The sequence below is a fragment of the Typha latifolia genome, chromosome 9 (genome assembly GCF_019914945.1).
Source record: "Typha latifolia isolate L0001 chromosome 9, TyphaL0001v2, whole genome shotgun sequence".
NCBI lineage: Eukaryota > Viridiplantae > Streptophyta > Magnoliopsida > Poales > Typhaceae > Typha > Typha latifolia.
This window is the reverse complement of record NC_133094.1, coordinates 8826219-8852971: the sequence shown is the minus strand read 5'-3', so window position 1 is coordinate 8852971 and position 26753 is coordinate 8826219. Positions and strand designations below refer to the sequence as shown.

At 39.2% G+C, this 26753-nt stretch overlaps 1 long non-coding RNA gene across 1 annotated transcript; it reads left to right on the top strand.

Moving 5' to 3' along the window:
• The first annotated feature begins 5740 nt into the window (after window positions 1–5740).
• LOC140795373 (uncharacterized) lies at window positions 5741–7257 on the top strand. The gene is made up of 2 exons (XR_012110292.1): window positions 5741–5829; window positions 5922–7257. It is a non-coding gene; the product is annotated as an uncharacterized lncRNA (long non-coding RNA).
• Window positions 7258–26753: the final 19496 nt, after the last annotated feature.

Here is a 26753-nt window from a genome sequence, read left to right as displayed (position 1 = left end):
TGGTCCAGTTACATATCGTTTAGAGCTGCCGAAGGGGTCGAGAGTGCATTTTGTCTTTCATATTTCATTACTGAGGGAGCGGATTGGAGATAATGAGGTCATTGGATCAGATCTACCGGAGCCATTGGAGGAGACAGAGATTGTAGAGCCAGTTCGTGTACTTGCTAGATGTTGATGACGACATGGTACCAGATTGGAGATGGAGATTCTAGTTGAGTGGCTTGGCAAGCCATTCGATGAGGCTACATGGGAGTTGGAGACTGATATTTTGGAGCATTTTCCCGACTTTTCACCTTGAGGGTAAGGTGGGGGAAGCGTGGTGGGTTGATACATTTAGTTAGGATTTTTTCTTACTGCATTAGTTATTTATTCTCATTAAAATAAAATTTCTATAAGTTGCGTTTGAACGCAGGTGGGGTCGCGTTCGAACGCCCTTATGAACGCTTGTATCAAGTTCGCAAATATAGAGAATGGATATTGTGCATTCGAAGGCGGTTGGGTGAGTTCGAACGCCCGCGTTCGAATGTCTGCATCGCGTTCGCACATACAGAGAACGTCTTTTGCGTTCGAATGTCTGCATCGCGTTCGCACATACAGAGAACGTCTTTTGTGCGTTCGAACGCGATCGACGAGAATCTTCTAGAATTAGGGTTACATATTGTTTTAGGATTTGTTGGCTAGCCTATATATATATGTGGATGGCAACTAAATTCATTATGCTATTAGAATATTAATATCTTGTATCTCTATCATCTATCTACTCTAATCTCCCTCCTCCCTCTTCACCATCCTTCCACCTCTACCGTTGGCAAGGTTTCTCTTAACTTCTAATCTCCCTCGACTGTCGAGTCATCCCTCTTATTTGGCATCTCGACCACTTCATTCCCTTCGTCTATATCCCTTAATCACATCCATCATCCACCTTCACCTCCATATCCATCCATAACCCTAACATCCACTCCACCCGTCACCACCACCATCACCCACGTTATTCCGTATTTTCATCCCAGTTTTAGTTCGAATCTGTGAAGGGCGAATACAAAACTTGTAGATCAGGAAGTTATGGATCTAATCCACTTAGTTTCATAATTGTCTGACTACCGAAGAATATTTGATAAATATTTTCCCACGGTTGCGCAAACTGATTCTTATAATACATCTAGATCTTGAAGGAATCGTTGCGTAGCCTATCTTTGGTTCGAGAACCCATCAAATCGGTATTAGAGCTTATCATTGTATATACTTTTATTTGGAAGTCATTGTTCTAGTTAACGGTATTGCGACTCATTTAATCTTATATTTAACTTTCAAGATGAATTATTAACGTCTTAAAAAAAGTTTAATAGACTTAAAAAGTAAAAAAAATAACTCAACTATGATGTCCTTTTAAAGAAGATGAGCTCATGACAGCCAATCTATGCTGATAAAAACTAGACTGTAAGGATGTAACTTGTTACGAACCGGCTTGATCCGATTCGTAGTAGTTGAGATTCAAATCTGCACGAGATTTGAGATCTGTTGGTGGAGGCACGGATTCCTAGGTATAGGATGGAGGTGGTGATAGATTGGAGGCTGAGTAGTTGATGGAGGTAGCTCAACAATTGATGATGGTGGTGGTGTTTGCGGATGCGGATGCAATAGATGGTTGAAGGCTATGAATGGCCTACGATTACTGTGGAAAAAGTTGTACGAGAGGTAGAGATGGTTAAGATAGAGAGACAAAAGGGAAGAAGTAGGCCTACCCTACGAGACCGTGCCAACCGAAGAGGTGGCGCTAGTTGGTAAAGGAGGAAGAGGGAGATGTAGAGGCCGACAACCTAGTTGAGAGAGATGTCAGGGAAAAAAAGCCAATTAATCTTTCATTCCAAGCATATCTAAGATCCATAAGGCCCTATTTATAGAGATCAAATCAAAAGGTTTAAAACAAATTTAACTAAACTAGTCTTCATTATCTTCTCGAATTAACCCTTCATTTCTCCATAGATAGATTGCGAATCTAGAGAAGTCATAAATACCAAAGTGGAGGTTGGCGATCTTATCCAATTGATTTGGTATTATTCGGATATCCGTAGAATATTCTACAAATATTTTTACAAAACTATACAGAGTTAAATTTAGCTAATTAAATAAAATCCTAACTTACTAAAGCTCTAACTAAACCAAATAACCAAATAAGATAATTAGACTCAATCCATTGAGTCCAATGTCCCCATAATGTGATCTGATCTGACCCAGATCGCATCATAACTCAAACTCCTAGAAGGAAATAAACTTGACGAAGTGTTCTTTTCTTTATTTGCTTTTGGTTTCGACTGGGACTAAGTTGTTTTTGCCTATTTTTAAGGTATATGAGCTCTCTAAGGGGGACATGAGAAGATAAGAGAGAGATTGCTTAGAATACGTTATAGCCTCCTTTTGAATGAACGATTAACGGTATATCCTAACATTTGTTGGACCAACCCCAAGTATGATCTCGATATGATGATCTTGTGTTCTAGGTGGAGGCAATCCATGTGGCTGCTAGAATACATTTTCAAATTTCTACAAAATAGCCTTTAAGTCAGCGATTAAATGCGTTGGATCATCCACGTCTTTAGCCTCCTCGATGAGTTGCATGAGGTGCCCGCGGCACCCGGGTTTTGACAACCCTTCGAGGGACTACTGTAGTGCACCCTTGGCTTCTTTGCTTGACGCGGCTAGTAGCTGGATCGGTTGGCCTTCATGGTTGAACTCCATCGCCATGGTAGTAAAGTCGAATGTGACCAGTCTAAGATCCCGTAGCCATTGCACCTCAAGCATAAAGTTAGCTCCTTGTAGAGCTAACGGATATAGATCAATTCGGAAGACATGGCCCTGAATTTGCAGTTGGACCTTGCAGCATATATCCTCCGTTCTCAACATGGTGCCATCCCTGATAGCCATATTGAAGCCGTTGGAAGGCTCCGACTCTAATCCCAAACACCTCACCATCTGAGAATCCACAAAATTGTGGGTACTTCCTAAATTAATAAGAATTAGGACTTTATTCTTCTTGATCATACCTTCGACCTGAAGAGTTTTCGGAGTCGTCTCGTCAACGAAAGAATGAAGGGAGAGCTTGTACAAGCTGGCTGTCCTCTTCAGTTTGGCCACCTTCCTCCTCTTGCTGCACCTCGTGATTTTCTACGGGATCGTCCTCGATCATCTCTTTCATGAGCATAATGGCAGCGGGTTGTTTGGTACATTTGTGGCCCTGTATGGAATGCTTGTCAAAATAAAAGCATAGATCCTTCGAGTTCCGATCTTCGATCTCCGCTAGTGTGAGGCATTGACTCATCATCCGTGGCTGTCCCCTAGGGTTAGGGGCTGTCCGCGGTGGGGTTGGCCAATTGGGGTTTAGTTAAACCCACCCCGAACGCGCCACACTTGAGACCGGCGGTCTAGGGTTGGAGCGTGGGTCACTAGTGTTCCACGTTGGACGGTGTGTTGCCTTTAACTTCCGTATCTTCTCTTCTATCATTTGAGCTACTGAAAAGGCTTCCAATAAGGTAGTAGGACAAGTCACTTTGACTTCCGCTTGGATATCACAATGAAGCCCGGAAATGAAGGTGCTTTTAAGAGCAGAGTCCGACCACCCGTGGACTCGATTGCTAATTCTTTTGAACTCTTCTTGGTAGGCTCTTACAAAGGTCTTTTCGGTTAGCTTCCTCAAGGTGGCTTGGAAGTCTTCATAGTTGGAGGGTCTGAAATGCACACAAAGCGTATCAGAGAACTCCTTCCTAGTAGTGAAGGCGCGCGGGGGATGTGCTGCTTGAAACTACCTCATCGCTACGTCTTCAAGGTGGAAGGAGGCTCTTGATAGGTGTCCCTTGATAGGTGAAGAATTACTCCACTCTATAGATCCAATCCAATTGGTCACCCCCGCTGAATTTAGGAAATTAGGAAAATCAACTCGAATAGTTAGGGATTGTAGCATTTGATCGCGTCCATTCTCGCGTCCTTGGTGAAGCGGCTCATGTTGCTGGACCCTTGATTGATATGGGGGCTCCTCCCACTCCTCCCGAGGTTCCTTCTCTAAGTAAGGGGCCATGGGAGCCCTCTGATGCAAGGTAGGCAAATCGGTGCAGCCCCCTTGCAGTTCGGCGCGTTGCTGCCATGGTGCAGCCAAGATCGGTCCTTGCTGGACCCAATCTTGTGATAAGGGATGATCCTCTGGTCTTCGATAATGTTCACCAGTGGAGGTCGACAATTTGATTGGGTAGCAACCAGTGGTGGAGCCACAAAAGTCGGAGCCCTCGCTGGTTCTTCCTCTTTGTTTCTAGACGAGATGCTGCCTTGATTATCTTCCCCACGGTTGATATGCTCAAGTGTACATCTTAGAAGATTTTGGTTCATGTCCACCAGGGTTACCTTGATCTCTAACATCGTTTGTTCCATGAGTGCTAGGGTTTGCAAGAGATTTGGAGGGTCTTCTATTCGTCCTCACGAACTCTGTGAGGATGGTGATCTTGACGGAGCCATGTGGTCTGTCTCCATGCCTTGGTTGCTTGTTTTCTTAGCTACCTTCGATCTTGTGGTAGCCATGATGGTCCGAGGATCATTGGCTCTGATACTAGTTACGAACTGGCTTGATCTGATCAGTAATGGTTCTGGACTAGTTTGAGGACATGCCTTTCAAAGGGAATTCCGAAGGATCTAGCTATTGGATCTTGCTGAAATGTTGTCACCCTTAAAGAGAGCTTTCCAAAGAATCTAGGATCGTAGGGTTTGGATGGCTAGATCTTGAGATATCGACCGAACAGTGATAGAAGATCGGATGAACCCTAGCTTGTTAACCCTTCAATGGCTAGATAGGTGCTAGGAGAGCTCTTTTGGTGTGAAGGGGGAGAAGTTACTATAGAAGAGGGGGATTAGAAGTTAGAGGAAGCCGACCAAAGACTTGGGCAGTGAAAGAAAGGAGGTGAGAGAGGGCGTTAATGGCTAAAGCAAAAAGGAGGGAGATGAGGGCAACAATGTTGATCCAATTATTAGATAAACTCCAATTAGAGTTTCCTCCACATATTTATAGAGGCTGACCCTTGTGACCCAAACAACCATATTAAAACCTCGATAAACCAACAATTCTCACCGCGGTGCATTCGAACGCTCTCGATCGCGTTCGAACATGCAAATTGATACGATTCGGACTTTACTAATGTCATCCCGAGTATGGATACACTTTAGTTCCACATTGAACCTAGATATTTGTCCACTAATCGGACGATATCTCGAGATCCCAATATCTGATTCACCTGAAACTTAATTTGTTGGAAAGATCTTTTCCAGAGTTACAACATATTAAAATCTCATGATGATACAACGGTAGCATCTTTCGGAATCTATTTTTAAAGTTCTGTGTTAGATCTAGTCAAGATCTGAAATCGGGAGAGATCGAACCTTAGCCTAAAGGGGAGATCGTATCACAAATACTATTCTCTATCATTGCGAACGCGTGCAAGCATTCAAACAGTCATGTTCAAACGGGTTCGCGGCAGTTCGAACGTGCAAATCATATTCTCTATTTTTGTAAACGCTTGCATGCATTCGCATGACCAAAAATCTTTATTTTCTTAAGCAAAAATTAAACTAGATAAATAAGCTCATCCCAACGAACCCAATGTCGTGAATGGATCCAATCTGACCCAAGTCGTATCAGTAAATAGATAGATAGATAGATAGATAGATAGATAGAGAGAGAGAGAGTTGAGAGTGCTTTGTTTTTCTTCTTGGAAACCCATCACCATCTTGTAATCCTTCTACCAAATAGCAGAATCCTTCATCGTTGGTGCCCGTGGATGTAGTCTCTCCTAGGTGAACCACGTTATTTTTACTGTGTTTGCAATTTTTTATCTTTTCCCTATTCTTCACATCTGTGTTCTTCGCCGTTCTATATTTTCTACAAGTTTTGTAGCACATGATATCCCCACAAGTGGTACCAAAGTAAGGTTTTGCTAACAAAAATCACAAATGTCGAGTCATTGATTCAAGGTGGAGAAGTTTGGCGGAAGAAAGAACTTTAAGTTGTGGAAGATCAAGATCGAGGATCTACTGACACAAAAAGAGCACCACAAAGAGCTTTCTTGGGAGAGGAAGAGAAGCTGATAGATATGAAAAAGGATGCGTGGGAGGAGATGGATGCAAAGGCGTTGCCCACAATCGGAGGAGAAGCTCGACATGGAGGTGGTGAGTGGTGCTTTGCTTGTTGATGAGCTCCGAAGGAATGCGTCCACTAGAGGATCAGGTGGGTCGAGGAATGAGGTTCTCATGACTTGGGGAAGATCGAGTGACCACGGGAAGTCATCAAAGTGATCTTCCAGACGCAAGTCTAGAGGCCAATCCAATTCAAGGCGAGGACCAAAGGGTGTATGTTAAGAGTGCGGTGAGAAAGGTCACATTGGGCCAAATTGTTCCACATTGAAGGTTTCTAGTCCAAAAATAAGGATCAAGATCCAGTGATCTGCATTACACAGAGGAAAGAAAGGAGGCACATCATGCTGAAGAATCCACCTCAATTTTCATAGAGGATGAGGCATATATAGTGAGATCTAACTTAGTTTTTTTAAAATCAAAATTGGGTTCTAAATAGTGCAATAACCCATCACATATGTCCGCATCAGTCATGATTTTATACCTATAGAAGGGCCAATGGCGGTGTAGTATTAAAGGGGAATAACATAACTAGTCAGTTGGTGGGATATGGCTCTATTCGAGTTAGAATGCTTGATGGGGGAGTTAGAGAGCTCAACAAGGTGTGCCATATTTTAGACTTAAAAAAGAGTAATTTTTTTTGTCAGAATTGGATGAGGAAGGTTATAAGTGGACTGGGCAAGTGGAGTGATCAAAATGGCAAAGGGTGCTCTAGTGGTGATGAAGGGTGTTCAAGTCAGGAACTTGTACAAGTTGCTCCGGAACGCTATCGTGGATGATGTGAGCGTAGCGATAGAGGATGGAGTTATATCTCAGTTCAGCTATGGCATCATCGGCTCGGACACGAGTTTAAAAGGCATGGAGATTCTTATGAAGTAGGAATTGATTCCCAAGATAAAGTTTGATGAGGAATTCTGTGAGCATTGGCATCTACGGGGAGCATGTCAAAAGAAGCTTCAAGGCTAGGACTCACACTACCAAGACTGTGCTAGACTACATTCATTTGGATGTATGGTGCTCGCCTATCACCTCGGTTGGTGGGCACATTATTTTATGAAATTCATTAACGAGTGCAGTCGTAATTCCATGAAAGATAAGAATATGGAAGGATTCAGTGATGTGATTCTTTCTTTCCCCTTCTTCTATTGAACTAGCTGTCAAAGCAGGGACAAGCCACCAGGGTCCAAATCACCATACTTTGAATGTTGAAAACAAGTATCTTTATAACCATGTTTTAGTACTCCATCCTGATAAGTTGGCATGTCCAAGAAAATCACTTATAAACCATAAAAGTTTACTCGTATTTACAAAGTTTGGTGCAAGTTGTATCATAAGTTTTCAAGCCATATTGTCATAACTCCTCCAACTCTTTTAATAGTAGCTCAAGTAGATGCCAATATTATTTCTTGGTGCAGACCAGGAATTAGTAAAGATATAATAAAATAAGACTATTTTATATACATCTATGGAGGTAAGTTGTATGGTACCATAATAACATACCATGTGCTATATGCTATACTCATAGATCTAAAAGGATTAAATCCATCACTTGCTAAAGTAAGTCTTACATTGAGTGGCTCATAAAAATACTCTAGATGAAATTAAAATCTTTACATGCTAGTGAATCAGCAAGATATCATGCGCCCATCCTTATGCAGCACATAAAGGATAATATTTTCGATGACATAAGTAACCTTTGAAGCCTTGGCATTAATGAAAAATGATGCAAAACTTAAACTACAATTTTGCTTTCACTTGTAGATAATGTTGCAGTACTCTGATTTTGATTTTTTTTTATAAAAAACTTTTGTAACACCCGTGTTAAAAAAAAAAAAAAATTTAGCGCACGCGCCATGTGCATGCACTCTAACCGCAGTGCACGCGCCAAGCGCGTGCGCTGACTCTTTCTTCCTCCTCCTCCACCTCTCGCAATTGGTTATGAGAGGTGGGAGAGAAGTGCACCGGAGTGGAGCTAACTCCACTCCGCTGCCCTCTTCGCCTCATCTCTATTTAAACCCCCTCCCCCTCACCTTCTAGGTTGGTTTCTCTCTTCAAATTTCCTCTCTCTCTCTCATTCTTCCTTCCTCTCTTTTCTCTCCCGAGCCACTGAAGTTTTCATCGCGGGCAGCGAGTTACCGGAGCGCCGGCAGCCAACCAAAACCCCTCACCTCGATCCTTAGGTTAGCCTCCATCCCCTCTTTAGTTTAATTTAAAAATAGCCTAGTTAATCATGCGTAATTAGGAATTTATTTACCGGAGAAATTTGCCGGCTGGCGACCTCAGGTCGACCACCCACCGATCCGGGAAGTTTCCCTGCTTCAGCCCCTTGCTGTGGGTACCCGAATTGGGTACCCACGGGGCGCGAGGAAGGTGATGCCATGTCGCCTCCCACCGCCGGGTTTCTTTGGCACAAGCGGCCACCACCGGCGGTGGTGGCCTCGCTCGTCAGCCCCGACTGACCCACTCTTCACATGGAAGAGGTAGGTACTTGAGATGAGGGCTTCGAGCCCACTTAGCACTGAATCGGGAAGCTCCATGGCCGCCGACCATGGAGTTCCTCAATTGTCACCCTCGGGCCGCACTGACCGGAGGTTCTGATCACTCTTGCACCAAGTCGACCTAGTTGACTTGGGGAGGAGTTGCTAGAGCTGGGGGCTGCCGATGACGGGGATCACCAGCAGCAACACCCTTTCTCCTATGTTCTTCTTCTCTAGCAAGGAGACAAGGAGAAGGTGGGGGTTGTTCAGCATTTATAAATGCATGTATAACTTAGATACTATGGCATTTTATGACTAATTAGTGGCATTTAAGAAAATGTCACTCAAATAATACTTATGCTGGTAGTCAATAATAAAAGCTGGTGAAACTAATTATTAATGGCATTTGTTTGATTGCCGAAATAGTAAATGCCACTATAGGTTAAATTTCTTGTAGTGTTAATTCATATTGTTTAGTTTCCTCTGAAAAATAATAATCTATGTTGCAAATAAGTTACAATATCTGGTTATAGATACTACCAATTTTGTAAATGTCTCTAAATATTTGAATAAGGTAGTATTTATCTCACTCTTCTCATTCTCCTTCTTTTTCTAAACATATTTCATAGTTAATTTACCAATTTTGTAAATTAATTAGAAAATTTATATAAAAAATTGTGAATTACAGTCAGAATTTCATATTTAATTTATGAATTTTTATAATTAATTTCTGAATTTCATAGTTAATTTTACCAAATTTATAGTTATATTTACTAAACTTCTTTGCCTTCTTTTTTTTCATATAAGCCTCTCATATAAGAGAAATAAGGAGGTGGAAGAATGAGATATAGAATAACATGGAGTTTGTTAAAGATACTAAGCTTTGGTAGAACTTGAACATGAGAGAAAAATTATTAGTTAATATAGAAAGTGCATATATTTAGATAAGAAAGGTTATTTCCACACCCTTGATGTATAAGATCTCCAATCTATGCTTGTAATTTGGCTAGAACAATTTTGAAGATACTTACACCACATGTCGGTAATTAAATATCTTTCTTTGAATAGATGAGAAGATAGAAGTAAATTATCTACTAAGACTAAATATATATACAACTTGAAGAAAATGCATCTTTTCTCCTTAACATTCATTGACATGTGCAACTTAAATGTTAACCAACAAAGGGACATACACAATTCGTTTGGCTTATAAAATGTAAATACTTGTGACAATTGTGAATAAAATTATATTCAAGGTTTGTAGGAGAGGCTTATCTAGAATTAGACAGGTATTAATGATTATTAAATGTCTTCAAAAGTTTATATATGGTTGCATCTCTTTTGCTTCTCTTTATCCTCCATTTTTTTATGGCTTGTATAGACAAAAAATATTTGAAAATATAACTGCAAAATTCGTAATATAACTGTAAAATTTGTAATAAAACTGTGAAATATATAAAGGGATAATCCCATTTTATCGCCTTAACTATCACTCTTTTTCACAATAACCCCTTAAACTTTTTTTGGTATATAATAACCTCTTAAACTATTAGAAATATTTCACTTGACCCTTCCATTTAAGGGTTATTATATACCAAAAAGAAGTTTATAAGGCATTTGTATAAAAAGAAGTTCATGGGTCATTGGTACAAAATGATGATAGTTCTAGGGATGAAAATAGAATAATTACATATATAAATTAACTGTGAAATTTATAAATTAATTATGTACCTAATATGAAATAAACTATAAAATAAATATTTGTCCCTTTTTTGGCTATTAATAGTACCATTGTTCTCTTTTTTTGAAAGGTTAATTATAATATTTGATTCTTTTAGAGCTTTCAAATGAAAAAAATATTCTCATGTAGACTTTAAAAATTGTGTTAGATAAATGAAAGTGCTCAGTGTATACTAGAAAGATACTAATATAACAAAAATTTAAATATGATAGTGTCACTCTTACTTCTTTCCATCCACCTTCTTTTTATGATTATAGTTCATAGTTCATTTATAAAATTTGTAGTTAAACTTACAAAATTTTTTACTCTACTCTTCTTTACTTATTCTTCTATATCTCACTACTCGACCACTCTTATTTCCCTTGTATGAGGGCTTCTATAGAATTATTTCTAGTGAGGAACATAAGTAAGGATAATTATTCTAGCTCTTTCAATTGGAAAAACAATCTAATATATAGTTAAGAAATTTTGTTAGATAAATAAAAGTACTCATAGCTTGCTATCACATTTTATTTGCAACACATATTAAGTTCATTTCAGGGTAATATCTCTTTTACTCTTTTTTATCCTCCTCCTGCAAAATATAGCTAGAAAAATAAGTAAAGATGATTCTTTTAGCCTTTTCATTTAGGGAACAATCTAATATATAGTTAAGAAATTTTTTTAGATAAATGAAAGTGCTCATAACTAGATATCGCACTTTATTTGCAACACATATTAAAAATTTTTAGAGGAAATCATGCAATTTGAATTAAATATACCAACTACATTGTAGTTATGTGAACGTCTATAAATAAATAAAAGTTTCCCTAGCAAAGCTTCAATTCCTATTCCATCCGTCGGTGGAATAACTAGGCCAAAAGAGAAGAAGATGAAGACGAAGAAGAGAAAAAAAAGTATGAGTCACTTTTCTCTGTTTTTACATTATCTTATTAGTATTTAACGAGCACTAAATAGTATAAGGGCAAATTTGAAAGAAAAAAAGGAAAAATGGCTCATATGCAAAGAAAACCAAAAAGGGGCATGAGTGACAAAAATAAAATTATACTAGGTTTCTGGTGCAAATTTACCTTCTTTAAATATCAGAAATACCACTAAAATATTTTTACTCTTTTAGTTTATCATTATGATTAATTTTAACATAATATTCCTAAAAAATTGTTATTAAAGTTGGTATATGATATTCGTTGTAATATGATATTGCATATACTATTAGATAGTTTTTAAGTAATTTTAAATAATGTAAGGACAAATAATTTTCTTATAATCTAAACTATGTTTTAATTATGATTAGTTAGATTTAACTAAAGGAATAATATTTTTGAAAGCAGCAATAATTTGGATGGTAATTATAATAGTTTAAAAGTTTTTAGTGGCAATTATGTAAATATCTCAAAAGAATTTCATTACAGTACATCCCAAATAGCCACTTTAGAGGAACAAAATCTAGTGTTTCCAAAACAAAATCTAGTCTTACCTTAAAAATCGCATGCTAGATATCGCACGAACTTGGAAAGGATAGTCTTTTTACCGAGATCCTATGCACCACCACCACTATAAAACATAATAATGTCCTCCCTCGTTCCTCCTTGTTGTAGTAGAAGGTAGAAGTAGAAGGAGAAGAAGACGAAGACGACGACGAACTTTCTAGTATGGGAAAGATTTCTGAAGCTCTGCTAGCTTTTGTGATCACTCTGATGCTTTGCTTCTCTTTAGGCTCGGCGGCGCGGCCGATCGAGAGAACGAGTGGTGAGCTTGTAATGCGTGGAGAACAAGGATTTCGGTTTCCGATGCTCCCAAAAGTACCTGTTCCTCCATCAGGGCCGTCGGGGTCTATAAATCCGTCGCCGCCGCCTCCTATGCTCCCGAAGGTACCTGCTTCGCCGTCGGGACCGTCGGGGCCTATACACCCGTCGCCGCCGCTTCTTACGCTCCCAAAGGTACGTACTCCGCCATCGAGACCATCGGGGCCTATACACCCGCCGCCGTCGTTTCCTATGCTCCCACGTGTACTTGTTCCTCCGTCAACGGCAGCGCCGTTTGACATTACCTCTTGAGTTTCTCATGGTTGGGGGATAATAATAATAACAACAATAATAGCAATAATGATAAGTATTAAGATATGTCGGGTTGGATCAACTCTATCATATTAAAATTTGAGATTGCATGTAAGAGTTTGACTTCTGTTCTTTAGTTTAAGATGCAATATTCTTTTTTCTTTTGGGATTCAAGAGCCACAAGGCTAATATGGGTTGAACAAAGGGTTAATTCTTCTTATATACAAAGGCACTTAGCTCCACCAAGCTTTACTCAACATTCTAAATCGCCTAGTTTAGGCTTCAAGTTGTATGAGTCATCACGCTATTCCTAAAACTAAACACCGTAGAGACATCGCTATAAGCCGCTACGCTGTCGAACTATTCCTCCAAGCTACCGCACTATCGAGTTATCAATAGAGGTAAGCTGAGCTATTGAGCCAACTCACCAAATCACTAAATATTTTCTTCAAAATAACTATTTGGGGCACAAGTCGACCCTACGACCTCCTTGGTTGAAGGGGAGATACTTAGCAATTTTTGGTAGGTAAATTTATCATAAATACCTACCAATTTTTGGGATGATATCAAAAACTAGATGTTCCTTTTAGTGGCCAATTTTTTGTAAATTTATCACAAATACCTAGCAATTTGTTTATATTTATCATTCACGTCTTACCATATGGAATATTTTATTAGACTATTAGTTTTCTTAACAGCAAGTTACCTTATAGATGAACTGAAATGACCTTAGTATTCTTGTGTTACGATCCGACCGTGTGGGTTAAGTCGAGTCGAGCCTATTTATCTTTTAATTATTTTATAATGTAAGCCTTTTAGGCAAGTCTAATTTAGTCGTATGAGCCATTAATGCAAGTCAAAAATAAGTCATGACAGCCCTTGAGGCAAGTCTAGTTAAGACAAATCCAAATAAGTCACGACAGCCCTTAAGACAAGTCTAGTTAAGTCAAGTAAGCCTTTAAGGCAAGTCCAATTAAGTCATGTAAGCCTTTAAGACAAGTCCTAATTCGAGTCATGTCAGCCTTTAGGGCTAGCCCTAGTGGGATCATGGAGGTCCGGGAACTCATCTCTGTTCTTATAGGTGTTTCACCAGTACCATCGCCATCTCCAACAACCGCCATGATTAGCCACCGACGTGGGCGAAGGCATGGGCAGAGTCCATGGAGAAGAGAGCCACAAAAAGCTTCGAGAGAGTCGGGAAGGCAATCTAAGTCTTGATGACCATTCTCCTAGCCTAACACGGCCGCCCCATATTGCCAGCACCGCTGACCATGACGGAATCCGGTCACCCTCGCCAAGAAAACCCAACCTATAAGGGAGGGGATGAGCTGGCCAAAACCGCGACCTCGACCCCTCTTCTAGCCGCGGTGCAGGACACTCCACCACCTTAGATCCTCACAGCAGCCGCTACCGCATCAGAACAGCCACCACCACAAGAGTCGAGTCTTCTTCCCTACGCTTGGTGGAAGCTAGGGCCGAAAACCCCAGCTTTCCAACGGCAGTGATCCAGTCCCCATCGGCGCTGAACTCCACATCCGACACCTTCCTCGGACAACCTACACCCGAGCCTAGGCTGCTGTTCGCGCCGGCATCGGCCAGAAGACCGCGAGCAATAGTGGTTTATGTTGTAGTAAATTTGCGGGTCTGGTGCCTCAATGACCACTGACAGCCACCGCTAGCTTCCTCGGGCTGATTGCCAACCAGTGGTGGTCACTACTACCATAGTGGGAAGTTACCCCTACGTTAGGGTTGCTCCGCCATGGTTTCCCACCCTTGCTGCTCCCTTGTAGTGAGGCTAGTGGTGCCTTTCGCAGCCGTCGGGGGTCGGTGGACCCACCGACGACATAGCATGGCCGTCGCCACATTAGCTCGAGCCCGAGCTTGAGTTCGGCCTTCCACCGCCTCTCGCTGCCGTTCCACCACCGCAAGGACCAGTCAAGGGCGGACTACCGGTGACCCATGACTGAACCCAACCACCGCCACCCCTTATACTACTAGTGGCGGCGCCCCTAGGCCGAATTCCGAATTCAACCTTAGGATTAGGGTTAGGTTATTTGCATGAAGGTGATGAAGTGCACGAATTTCGAGGCAGGCAAGATTTTTGTGAATCGATTCAACCACCTTGTGGGGATTAGTATGGGACCCATGTGCATGACCCTGAGCTTGAGTACGAGCCTGAGGATGACTGGTGGAATGATCCGGTAGGCCCGCGCCATCAAACTGAGTCGAACTCGTGTGTAGTCTGGATACGACATGAGCTAGACCCATAGGCCGATATCCCACATGACCAGCCTAGACTGTGAGGTCACTTGACCCGCAAAGATAGGACACATTTTGGGATCCAATCTCGGACGGTCAAACTTGATTATCTAAAATTCTCTAGAGGAGACCCGCTAGACTAGACCTATCTAGCGGAGCAATTTTTCACATACCATGGCACACTCGACCACTAGAAGGTCCAACTAGTCTCATTCCACTTGGAGGGCGTGGCGATTAGGTAGTACCAGTCGGTGGAGCGGACTCGACCATTTGAGTCTTGGCAGGACTTTACGGATGCAATTTATGCTCGATTCAGTTTGACCTAGTACAAAGACTTTTAAGCCATGTTGACTAAGTTGAGTCAATAAACAATAATTTGATCTTATTGGGAGGAGTTCGAGTGGATATGCAACTGAGTCACTAACTATTCAGACTTGGCCCTGAAGAGTACCTTAATTAGTGGGCTCTAACTTGACATTTAGGCTGAGGTCAAGGCTTTGAAGCCCACTATTTCTGATGAGGCCTTCTCATTAGCAGTTTTGATGGAGTCCAAGTTAGATCAATTGAATTAGATCCGTAAGGAGGAGAGAAGAAAGACGGCCCAAGCCCACGGCCCACTAGAGACTACATCTACCCCGACTCAGCTCGCACAGATGGTTCAGCCCAATCGCTAGATGATTTCGCGCCGCTTGGTGCCCAATGACTTGGAGGAGTGTAGAAGGAAATGCTTGTGTTTTTACTATGATGACCAATTTACCCACAGTCATAAATGCAAGTGCTAGCCATCCCATATCGTGTTCCTAAGCGGACTCGAAGAGAATGAACTGGAGTCAACTAATTGGCACGATAAGCTATACGAGTACAAGGTGTTGGAAGCGTGGTGGATTGTTACAATCTGACCACATGGGTTAAGTCGAGTCAAATCGAGTCAAGTCTATTTATCTTTTAATTATTTTATGATGTAAGTCTTTCAGGCAAGTCTAGTTTAGTCATATGAGTCATTAAAACAAGTCAAAATAAGTTATGATAGCCCTTGAGGCAAGTCTAGTTAAGGCAAGTCCAAATCAGTCATGACAGCCCTTAAGGTAAGTCTAGTTAAGTCAAGTAAGCCTTTAAGGCAAGTCTAATTAAGTCATGTAAACCTTTAAGGCATGCCATAATTTGAGCTGCGTCAGCCTATAGGGCTACAAGTCCTAGTGGGACTCGTTGTAACCAATCTCTATATATAGAGGAGTCGGGCTCCTTTGTTAATCATTCAAGCATTGAGAATTAATTGAGTTTAGTTATTTTCTTATTATCGTATTTATTATTTTACCGTAGCCATTAGATCGTCTTTATCTTTCTAAAAGTAGATTATAGCCGTAGAACCTTCAAAGTTTCCAAACCCTAGCCGCCACCTTCCTCCAACAGCCACCCTACCCTACGGCCATCCACCACCACCCTTGGCCGTCCGCTACCCTCCGACGACTGCCACAATGTTAGATATTTATCGTTTTGCCCTATTCTGACCTATCTCCACTTTTTACTTTTTACTTTTCATTCTGACCTCCGATTTAGGTAAAACTATTGCCATTAGAACCTTAACTCATGAGGCTAACACCACCTAAATTTTCATAATTTTTTTATGTCTGGATCATTCAGAATCTGGTTTGTAACATCTTGAGTAAGTTTCTTTTTTAAATTAAAATTAAAATAAAAGGATACCATATCTTAAACTTAAATTAAGGGTATTTTAGATTTTTTTTTAATTTTTTATTTTGAAAAGTAATAGTTACTTGCACTTAGGTAGCTCAATAAAAAAAAAAGCACGTCGACTCGCGAGGCTCGTGAGCTCGACTCAAGCTCTAAACAAGATGAGTTGTCTGAGCTGTGTTTTCTAGCTCGAAAAATTAATTGAAATAAGCGGAGCACATAACCTTAGCAACTAAGCTGAGCGCATATTGTTAGGCTCATCTCGAGCTTGAGCCAAGCTGAGCTCGCTCAGGCTTGGGTCATTTACGCCCCTATACTTAAGCACTTAGCTGTAACGCTGGCAATTTGATCTATTATGAATATATATTTGGTAGTTATAAATGCCGCACAATATAGCCTTTTGCAAAAGATCAATTTTTATAGCATTTGCCATGACTTTTCAAGTTTCTGCTTACTAATCCAAATTGTTTAATAATAGCATGATCCAACTTCAAAATTTGTTCTTACGCAACTTAAAGACTAAGTACTATAAGAAAAGAAAAGTTTAAACATTGGGCAATACTTTAATACTCACCTAAGAATTGCAGTCCTACTCTAACGGCTATAATAATCTATTTTCATACCTAGTTCCAACGCCGTGTAATGTAATAAAAAAAAGAGATCCGTTTTTCATCTTCAAATTTGCGATTACGTGAATATGATAAGACTACTTCTTAATTCTCGAAACATTACACATTCTCTCGTAAATCACAATTCCTTTCTTCAAATCTCTCTCTCTCTCTCTTTCTTAGGCTTTAAATATAATAGATATAATTAACTTAATTACATGAGATATTAGTTAATACTAGGAGATAAAGTTCAATCTAAATTTGATTCTATATGTTATCAAATTTTAGTTTAAATCAATTAATGTATATATATATATAAAGTAATTAAAAGACATTGGGAATAGAATTTAAATAAGATTATTATCAAGTTAACCATAAAAGATTAAGTATCTTATTTATACATATTACACTCAGTTAAGCGTATGTATGTCTTTTCCTCTAGTAAATTACTAAGATAATATAGTTGAAGCTTCTCACGACTTACCGTGGATGAAGCTTCTCGTGGCTCACAACAGTCTTTGGAGGGTAAGGAGATGGACGTATGTGGGAACCGTCTAACCAAGCGGAATCTGAATATGGTCCCGGGATCTTCGTTGGCCAGAGGACAGCGCTTGCTACCCGAGATTACCGCAGTAGGTCTACTCAAATTGGTCGTGGTGCTTGGAGGGCCTGATTTGACCAGTTCATTTCAACGACCATTGGAACCACTAAGTCAAACTCGCAATGCACTTCCTTAGGTTAGGCAAGTGCAGGTGCAGGTGTAGATCCTAACTTGCTTACCAATAACAAATGGTAAGGCTCCTTTGATCCTGTAACACCCCTCTAAAAAAACAGGGTGGGGGTTTGTGCCAACCCTCACCCAGTTCTCTATTGGGCTGCGGGGTGGGCGGCTATCCACACTTGTCCCTATTTTGGTTAGTGGGCTGCGAGTATAGCCAAGCAATGCGAGGCTAGGCCTTGAGCCCATGCCAACTCGTGGCCGATAGGCTAGCCCAATATTAGTCTTTTATTTTATTTTTTATTTATAGTAGCTATCATTAGACTTGATCAAATAGCCCAGCCCGCCCGTGCCCAGCACAGTTTGGATCGGACCAAGCCCGGCCTAGATCTGGTTTAGGCCCAGCCTAGCCCAAGCCCGAACTACCCATGGGCAGTGCGGGCCAGCCCTTTGCCCGTCCGACTCGACCTGAAAGCCTACTCGTTTGGCCCGCTTGTTCAACCCGCAACTAGGCCTACCCATTTTGCTACAGTAGCCCGCCCGTTCTGCTATAGTAGCTTGCTCGTTTTACTATAATGAAAACCAACGAAAATTTTGGTGCTATACCGTTTTATATATTTTTTTAAGCACACATTTAAAATTTTTAATTTATTATTATATTTTTTAAATGGAGGAACAAAAATATATTTTTTTAAATAAGCTAACGGTAAAAATTTTTTCTACAAATAGCTAAAAGGTGGGTTGGGCCAAGTGATTGGTGGGTCGGGCCGGCCCGGCTAGCCCGATCTCTCATGAGCCAACGGGCGGTAACGGGCTAGACTATTCTAGCCCGGCCCTAACTCGGCCCGGCCCGAGTGATTGGTGGGTCGGGCCGTGAACAAATACTTAAGCCTAGTTGGCCCGAAAAGCCCGGCTCGCCCGATGATCATGTCTCTATCCTTCTAGAATTTTTCTCAATTATTTTTTTATTAACATAAATTTAGGATAATAATGAACTAAAGTTAGAAAGTTTAAATTTATTAATCCTTGCATTTTTATTATTAATGCCTTTGATATTTATAACTAAGGACAATTCTAATTTTACCATCAATGAACAATTTAATTAATACAAAATAATATTATTAGTAGGTTAGAACAAATGCATGACTAAGTCAAACTTATCCGGACCTAGAGAGTGAGACTTAATTTATGTAATATGGAAGTTAGTTTTATAAGTTTATCTTTTTTATGTATTATTTTATTTTATAAATTATTAGACCCATTATCGTGTGATGAGGATCTCGAGCTCGTGAGGAGCCCAATTGATGAGGAGAGTTAGTCAGATTCTAGAGATATTTTAGCGAGTTAGATCCTATGTTAGTCTACGAGTAATGTAACCGTTGTGATGATAATTATTTTATGCCATTATTGCTTATTTTTACATGCATGGGCAACTGCTACTTAATTATTAGTTATTTTCTACTTATTGTTTTATTCATGCTAGATGCTTATTTATGACATATGTTAATATGGAGATCATAATATAAATAATATAATAGAAGACATGGCACCATATACATGTATCATTGTTAGTCTAGTCTAGTCTTGACTAGACAGTGTCTTCACTCATTTAGCTTGGGGTTAAGGGTGGAGAGTATTGTATAATACTATTTTATTAGAGTTCTACATTTGAGGTCGTTACCTGATGACATAGAGTGTAACATCCTATACAAATTATTTAAAAAGAAACTAACGCGAGCGCACGTGCCGGGCACGTTCGCTGCTTTCCTTTTCCTTCTCCTTCTCTTCTTCTTCTTCTTCTTCTTCTTCTTCTTCTTCTTCTTCTTCTTCTTCTTCTTCTTTCCCTTCTCCTTCATTCCGCAGCCGCCGCCCATCTCTTCTCCTTCCCATGCACCAGAGTGTCACTGGAGCATGTCATCGCCGTGGATCATCTCGTCCTTAAGTCTCCTTCGGGCTTACGAGATTAATTTGGGTTAATAATTTTGTTAGTGCCTTCTCTCGTCCTTGTTCCTCATCATTGGCCTCGTCAGGTGATTGGCCAGCCGGCGGCTTCACGCCTTCCCGTGCCAGCCCCGATAGCTTCACCTCCACAAGGGGGACTCGTTGGCACCTTGCTTCGGGGCTCTCTTAGGCGACGGTGTAGGCCAACTCCATAGCCACCGGCCATGGAGGAGCCTTTTCCCTCGCCGCTGGCCACCATAGCTGGCCACTCGTGCACTGTGCACACTCCCCTCAACCTCCTCATTCTTCTATCATGGGTCTTTCATTGGTCTTTCCGGTGACTCACCGATCCGCTCCCCTCATCACCATCGAGCTCTCCCCTCCATGTCAATCGTGCTTCCTCACCAGTCGGCACCTCGTGTGCCTTTTTCCCTAGTTGGAGAGAAGGGCCAGCAGGTGAGTGGCCAGCTGTTGGTGTTGGCAATCGCCCGGCATGCCTCGGGTGAGGATGGGAGGTGGGCTATGAGGTTGGGTTGGGTGCCGCCCAGCCCATCTCGGGCTAGGATGGGTGCGGCCCAACCCAAGGGGCGGGTTGGGTTGGGCTGCGGCCTAGCCCAAGAGGCTTTTAGGCATTACAAGCTTAGTTCCTTTAGGGCTTTGGGTCCAATTTGATAGAAGACTCCCACCTCCGTTACATAACCCAAGACCGGCGGTGGTGAAACCCGAGAGGCGTGAGGCACCGATGCGCTTCGTCGATGAGGACGATTGGCACTTTGAGGATGAGATTGATCCCTTTAGAGATGGTGATGGACATGCTCAAGGATTTAAGAAGGTGATCAATATGCCTAAAGGTTTAGACCTAAACCAAGGATCTTTCGCGAACTCGACAACGCTATTCAGGGGAGAACCGCACGCTTGGACTTTCCAAAATTCTAAGGCGATGATCCAACAGATTGGGTGTTTCAAGTTGAATAATATTTTTATTGTCAAGGTACAGCAAAAGATACAAAGGTCCAGATGGCAAGCTTTCACCTCCAAGGAACAGCATTGCATTGGTATAGATCGAGTATTCATGATGGAGGATTTATCGATTGGGCTAATTTTTGTAAGAAGATTATACGTAAATTTGGGACAGCGACATATGAAGATTTTGCTGCCACATTAAGCAAGATGGTTCAGAGGACAATCGTATTGGAGTACCAAGCTGAGTTTGAAAGAGTTAGTAGTCATTGTGAGCCACCTTGGCTCGAACTGACATTGATGAGCACATTTATTTCAGGGCTGCGAGAAGAGATACAAGCAGATGTTCGTGCTCTTTGTCCTACTACTCTTGAGGAGGCCTTTAAGAAGGCCGTGAGGATGGAGCAAAAACATAAGACTTTCAAGATGGCAACAAAAATAAGTTGGGGCAATCGAGATAGATAGTTTGCACCTAGAACGCCGGCTGGAAATTCTGCGAGTTCAAAAACAGCGGCTATGAGTACTAGACCACGACCACCTTTGAAACATTCTTCCGATGTTAGAGGAGGCACAAACCCCCCCCCCCCCGTTCAAACTCTCACACCTGCCTAGGTGGAGGAGCGAAGAGCCTTTGCTTTTGATGTGATGATCATTTCACCCCCGGTCATTGGTGTTCTAAACTGATCGGGAGTGTGATGCTTATCAATGGTCCTGAGGAGGATGATGAGATTGTTGATGATGGAGAGTGTCCAGAGGAGGTCCATGAGAAGGTCGTTGTGGAGGGTGCGGAGGAAGATATCCAAGATGAAATATCAATGCATGCATATTCGGGTACTTCCGCGCCGAGGACATTACGAGTAGGCGGACTCGTTAGAAGCATTGTGTGCACATCCTCATCGATTCAGGGAGTACACACAACTTTCTAGATGAGAGGTTAGTGCGGAGATTGAGTTTGAATGCCGAACCGATCACGGGATTTGACGTTTCTATTGGAGACTGCACAAAATTTAAGGCGGAGAGCTTGTGTCGTCGGTCGGTATACAGGTGCAAGGACACGACATCATTGTGGACTTGTATCTGTTGGCACTGCGAGGAGCGAACATTGTCCTTGGCACTCAGTGGTTATAGAGTTTGGGACCCGTCACATTTGATTTTCGGAGCATGTGGATGAAATTTAAACAAGAAAACAAAGATGTGCGGCTTGATAGGTTCGGTCTTCGCCGATTCCTATAATGCAGCCTATGGTGGGGCTGCCATGTGCATATGATTTAGCCTATCTTCTTCAGTTAGGACCAGCAGGAGATGAACCTCAAACGAGTTTAGGTACTATGTTAATCACATCCACCATCAATATTGGAATATTGATTTTTTTTAAGAAACTTTCCATCTCGAAGCACAACAAATAGTACATGTAGATGCATTATTTGAGTCTTTTCAAAACAATATGCAATCATTTAGACATGCATCAATCTTCTTGCAACATTGTATGCATCTCATCATATTCATTTTCCTCTTCATTCAAAGAGAGTTTGAAGTAAAGGCAAAACACGATGCATTCTCGTCATGTAACATCTAGTCATCTGGTTTGTATATGCGTTCAAATTTTTTTGACATAATAGATGATCATAAATAGTATTTGAGTCTTTCTCAAAATTATTGCAATATTTTTACATGGACATAATATCTTTTCCCCCTTGAGATGCATGTCTAAATTTGAATTCTAAAAACTATTGTACATCTTCTTCATATTTATTACTATTCCTATTTCTCAACAAAAATTAATTAAAAATATTAGAAAAGTATTTGCGTATAGAAATTAATAAATGTAAAATTAAAAATAAGTTATTAGTGGATCTAATATTGTGGTTGATTTATCCACCTCTTATCCGTAAAATCAAATCTTAAATCCTCCAAGCAGTCGATATAAATACAATTCAAATAAGTAGAGTACTTGATTTCAAAACCAAATAAGTAGAATACTAAGTTAACCAAGAGACTCGAACTCGAGCAAAAATACCAATTCTAATTCAAAATACATATATTAAACAAAAGATTTCTAATACTATCAACAATGATTCTTTACGTTGTAGATTTTAGGTTCATAATGCAATTTAGAGATATCAATTCTGAATTCAAAGATAATTTTAACATCAACCAGGTGGATAGAGTTAACCAAGAGACCCCTAATAGTGTTAGGAAAAATTGCATTGCGCAAAGAAAAAGGAAAAGAAAACTAGATTGAAAAACTTGTTTACGTATGATATGAGCTAACAAAGATTAATAACTAAGAAGATAGTGGTACTAAAAATTGTAGACTTACAAAGAACATAGATAATAGGTTATATATTAAAGAAAAGAACAAACTCATTTAGCTCAATAGTATAATCAATTACACAAGATTACCTATATATTTAAGTCAATTATAGGAACGTTAGTCGGCGATTGGATTTTCTATTTCACAGAAGTGAGAAGAATCTTGAAAGAATCTTCTCAATGCTTTCAATTTTTATTTTCATCGGCCATTACATTATCTAATAAGAAAAAACATCATGGTATGAATAAGTTAAATATTAGCCCATCCAAAGAGAAACATCTATATGAAGATATCAAAAGGAATAAGAAAGATAACAAAAGGTGAAGAAAGAATCCAACATTGTGAGAAATACATGAATGTGATGACATAGGGGCTTCATGATGACAGAGAGGCAACCGCAGCAGAGCTTGGCGATGGCAATCTCAAGGAGAGAGGAGGTAGATCTTCGGGATTGTGGAGAGGCAATGATGGTGAACCTTATTGATGGAGAGCTCCAAGAGGGAGAAGGCAAAGCTTGGTGATGATGGAGAGAACTAGAGAGGTGATTTATATCGATATTTATGAAATGTCTGTATAATTTAGATACTATGGCATTTTATGACTAATTAGTGGCATTTAAAAAAATGTCACTCAAATAATACTTATGCTGGCAATCAATAATAAAAGCTAGTTAAACTAATTATTAGTGGCATTTGTTCGATTGCCGAAATAGTAAATACAACTATAGGTTAAATTTCTTATAGTGTTAATTCAAATTCTTCGGTTTCCTTTGAAAAAAATCCATGTTAGAAATAAGTTACAATATCTAATTATGGATATTGCTAATTTTTTAAATGTCTCTAAATGTTTGAATAAGATAGTATCTATCTCACTCTTCTCATTCTCCTTCTTTTTATGAACATATTTCATAGTTAATTTACAAATTTTATAAATTAACTAGAAATTTTATATAAAAAAAACTATGAATTATAGTCAAAATTCCATATTTAATTTACAAATTTTATAATTAATTTATGAATTTCATAGTTAATTTTACCAATTTTATAGTTATATTTACTAAACTTTTTTGTCTTCTTTTTACATACAAACCTCTCATATAAGAGAAATAAGGAGGTGGAGGAATGAGATATAGAATAACCATGTAGTTTGTTAAAGATACGAAGCTTTGATAGAACATGAACATGAGAGAAAGGTAAATAGTTAATATAGAAAGTGCATATATTTAGATAAGGAAGGTTATTTCCACACCTTTGATGTATAAGATCTCCGGTCTGTGCTTGTAATTTGGCTGGAACAATTCTAAAGATACTTACACCACATGTTGATAATTATATATTTCACAGTTTAATTATAAATTTTTAATCCCATTTCATCCCCTTAACTATTACCCTGTTTAACAATAACCTTTTGAACTTTTTTTATGATACATAATAACTTCTTAAACTATTAGAAATACCTCACTTGGCCCCTTCTATTTAAGAGTTATTATGTACTAAAAAAAAGATTTAGGGGTCATTTTTACAAAAAAGAAGTTCAGGGCCATTGATACAAAATGATGATAGTTCAAGGAGTAGAAATAGAATTATCACATATATAAATTAACTATAAAATTTATAAATTAATTATGTACCTAATATGAAATAAACTATAAGATAAATATTTGTACCTTTTTTTGGCTATTAATAGTACCATTGTTCTCTCTTTTTGAAAGGTTAATTATAACATTTGATTTTTTAGAGCTTTCAAATCGAAATAAATCTCATGTAGACTTTAAAAAAATTGTATTAGATAAATGATACTAATATAAAATGCTCATAGTATATTAGAAAGATACTAATATAAAATGTCTCCAAAAATTTAAAGATGAGAATGTCTCTCTTACTTCTTTCCATCCACCTTTTTATGATTATAGTTCATAGTTCATTTATAAAATTTGTAGTTAGTTACAAAATTTTTTACTCTACTCTTCTTTACTTATTCTTCTATATCTCACTCCTCAACCACTCTTATTTCTCTTGTATGAGGGGTTTCTATAGAATTATTTTCAGTGAGGAACATAAGTAAAGATAATTATTCTAGCTCTTTCAATTGAAAAACAATCTAATATAAAGTTAAGAAATTTTGTTAGATAAATAAAATTGTTCATAGCTAGATATCGCATTTTATTTGCAACACATATTAAGTTCATTTTAGGGTAATATCTCTTTCATTCTTTCTTGTCCTTCGCCTTTTCCTAACCATATTTTATAGTTAATTTGTAAATTTTATAATTAACTATAAATTTTATTAAAAAGAACTACAAAATATAGTTAGAAAAATAAGTAAAGATGATTATTTTATTAGAGTTAGGGCATCTCAATCCTTATATAGGTTAACAAGATAAGACAAAATTAAGTCACATCAGGACTCACATAACTCCAGAATTTTGCATATTACGTGGGTGCGTTTGAACACGGTCAGAGTGCATTCGAACGCACTGACTTGTTCTTAGGTTCATTCGAACGCTATGACTTGATTTTCACCGGTTGAGTTCAAACACACAAATACAGTCCTATGTATGTGTGAATGTGCTGTGAACATATGTAGGGTGCATTCGAACGGCTTGAGAGCACATTCGAACGGCCAATACGCGTTCTCTATATTTACAAACGCCTGAACCGCATTTGAATGGCCTAAATGCATTCTCTGTATTTGCAAATGTCTGAACCTACTTTTGAATACGGTTTAGGTGCGTTTGAACATGATGCAAATGCAGTGCGAACATAGTGACTTTTCTCCTCTCGATCTTGAAATTTTTTAATCTGAATACTTTCAAAACTTGTATAAATGCTCATGTATATGAATAAAAGCGCATAGGTAATTTTGTACACAATTACCAATATTAAAAACCTAACAGTCCAGATTACCTTTCCATTGTAAGGAACAAGCTCTCAAACATATCCTCAAGTGTTTAAATGATTCTCTCAGATTGTCTGTCTGTTTGTGGATGGTAGGCAAAGTTGAACTCCAATCGGGTCCCCAAAGCTGATTATAGACTTTTCTAAAATTTAGACACGAAAAGTGGATCACTATCAAATACAATAGATATTGGTGTTCCATGTAACTTAATAATTTCATTTATATAATTCTGCACCAGTCAATAAAGAGAATGGGTCATCTTGATAGCAATAAAATAAGCCAACTTAGTCAATCTATCAACAATTACCCATACTGCATCATTGCCATATCTAGTATGAGGAAAATCTGAAACAAAATCCATAGTAATCTTTTTCCATTTCCACTCTAGTAAAGGCAAAGATTGTAACTTTCCTGTAAGTCTTTGGTGTTCAATTTTAACTTGTTGGCAAGTTAAAATTGAACACCAATACTCTTAATACTTTAACTTTAACTTGTTGGCAAGTTAAAGTTAAAGTCTTTGGTGTTCATTGATGAAACAATATCATCAATGAAGACAACAACATAATACTCTAATTGAAGCTCGAATACTCTGTTCATTAAATCCATAAATGTTGCTGGTGCATTAGTAAGTCCTAAGGGCATAACCAAAAATTCATAGTGACCATAGCGAGTCATAAACGCTAATTTAGGAATGTCTTCCTCCTTGAATTTTAATTGGTGGTAACCGGATTTTAAATCAATCTTGGAGAATGCTTGAGCTCCTTGCAATTGATCAAATAAATCTTCAATGTGAGGTAAAGAATATATATTATTAATTGTGACCTTGTTTAGCTCACGATAATCAATACAAAGACGAAAAGAGTCATCTTTCTTTTTTACAAATAAGATTGGTGCTCCCCAAGGTGATACACTAGGCCTGATAA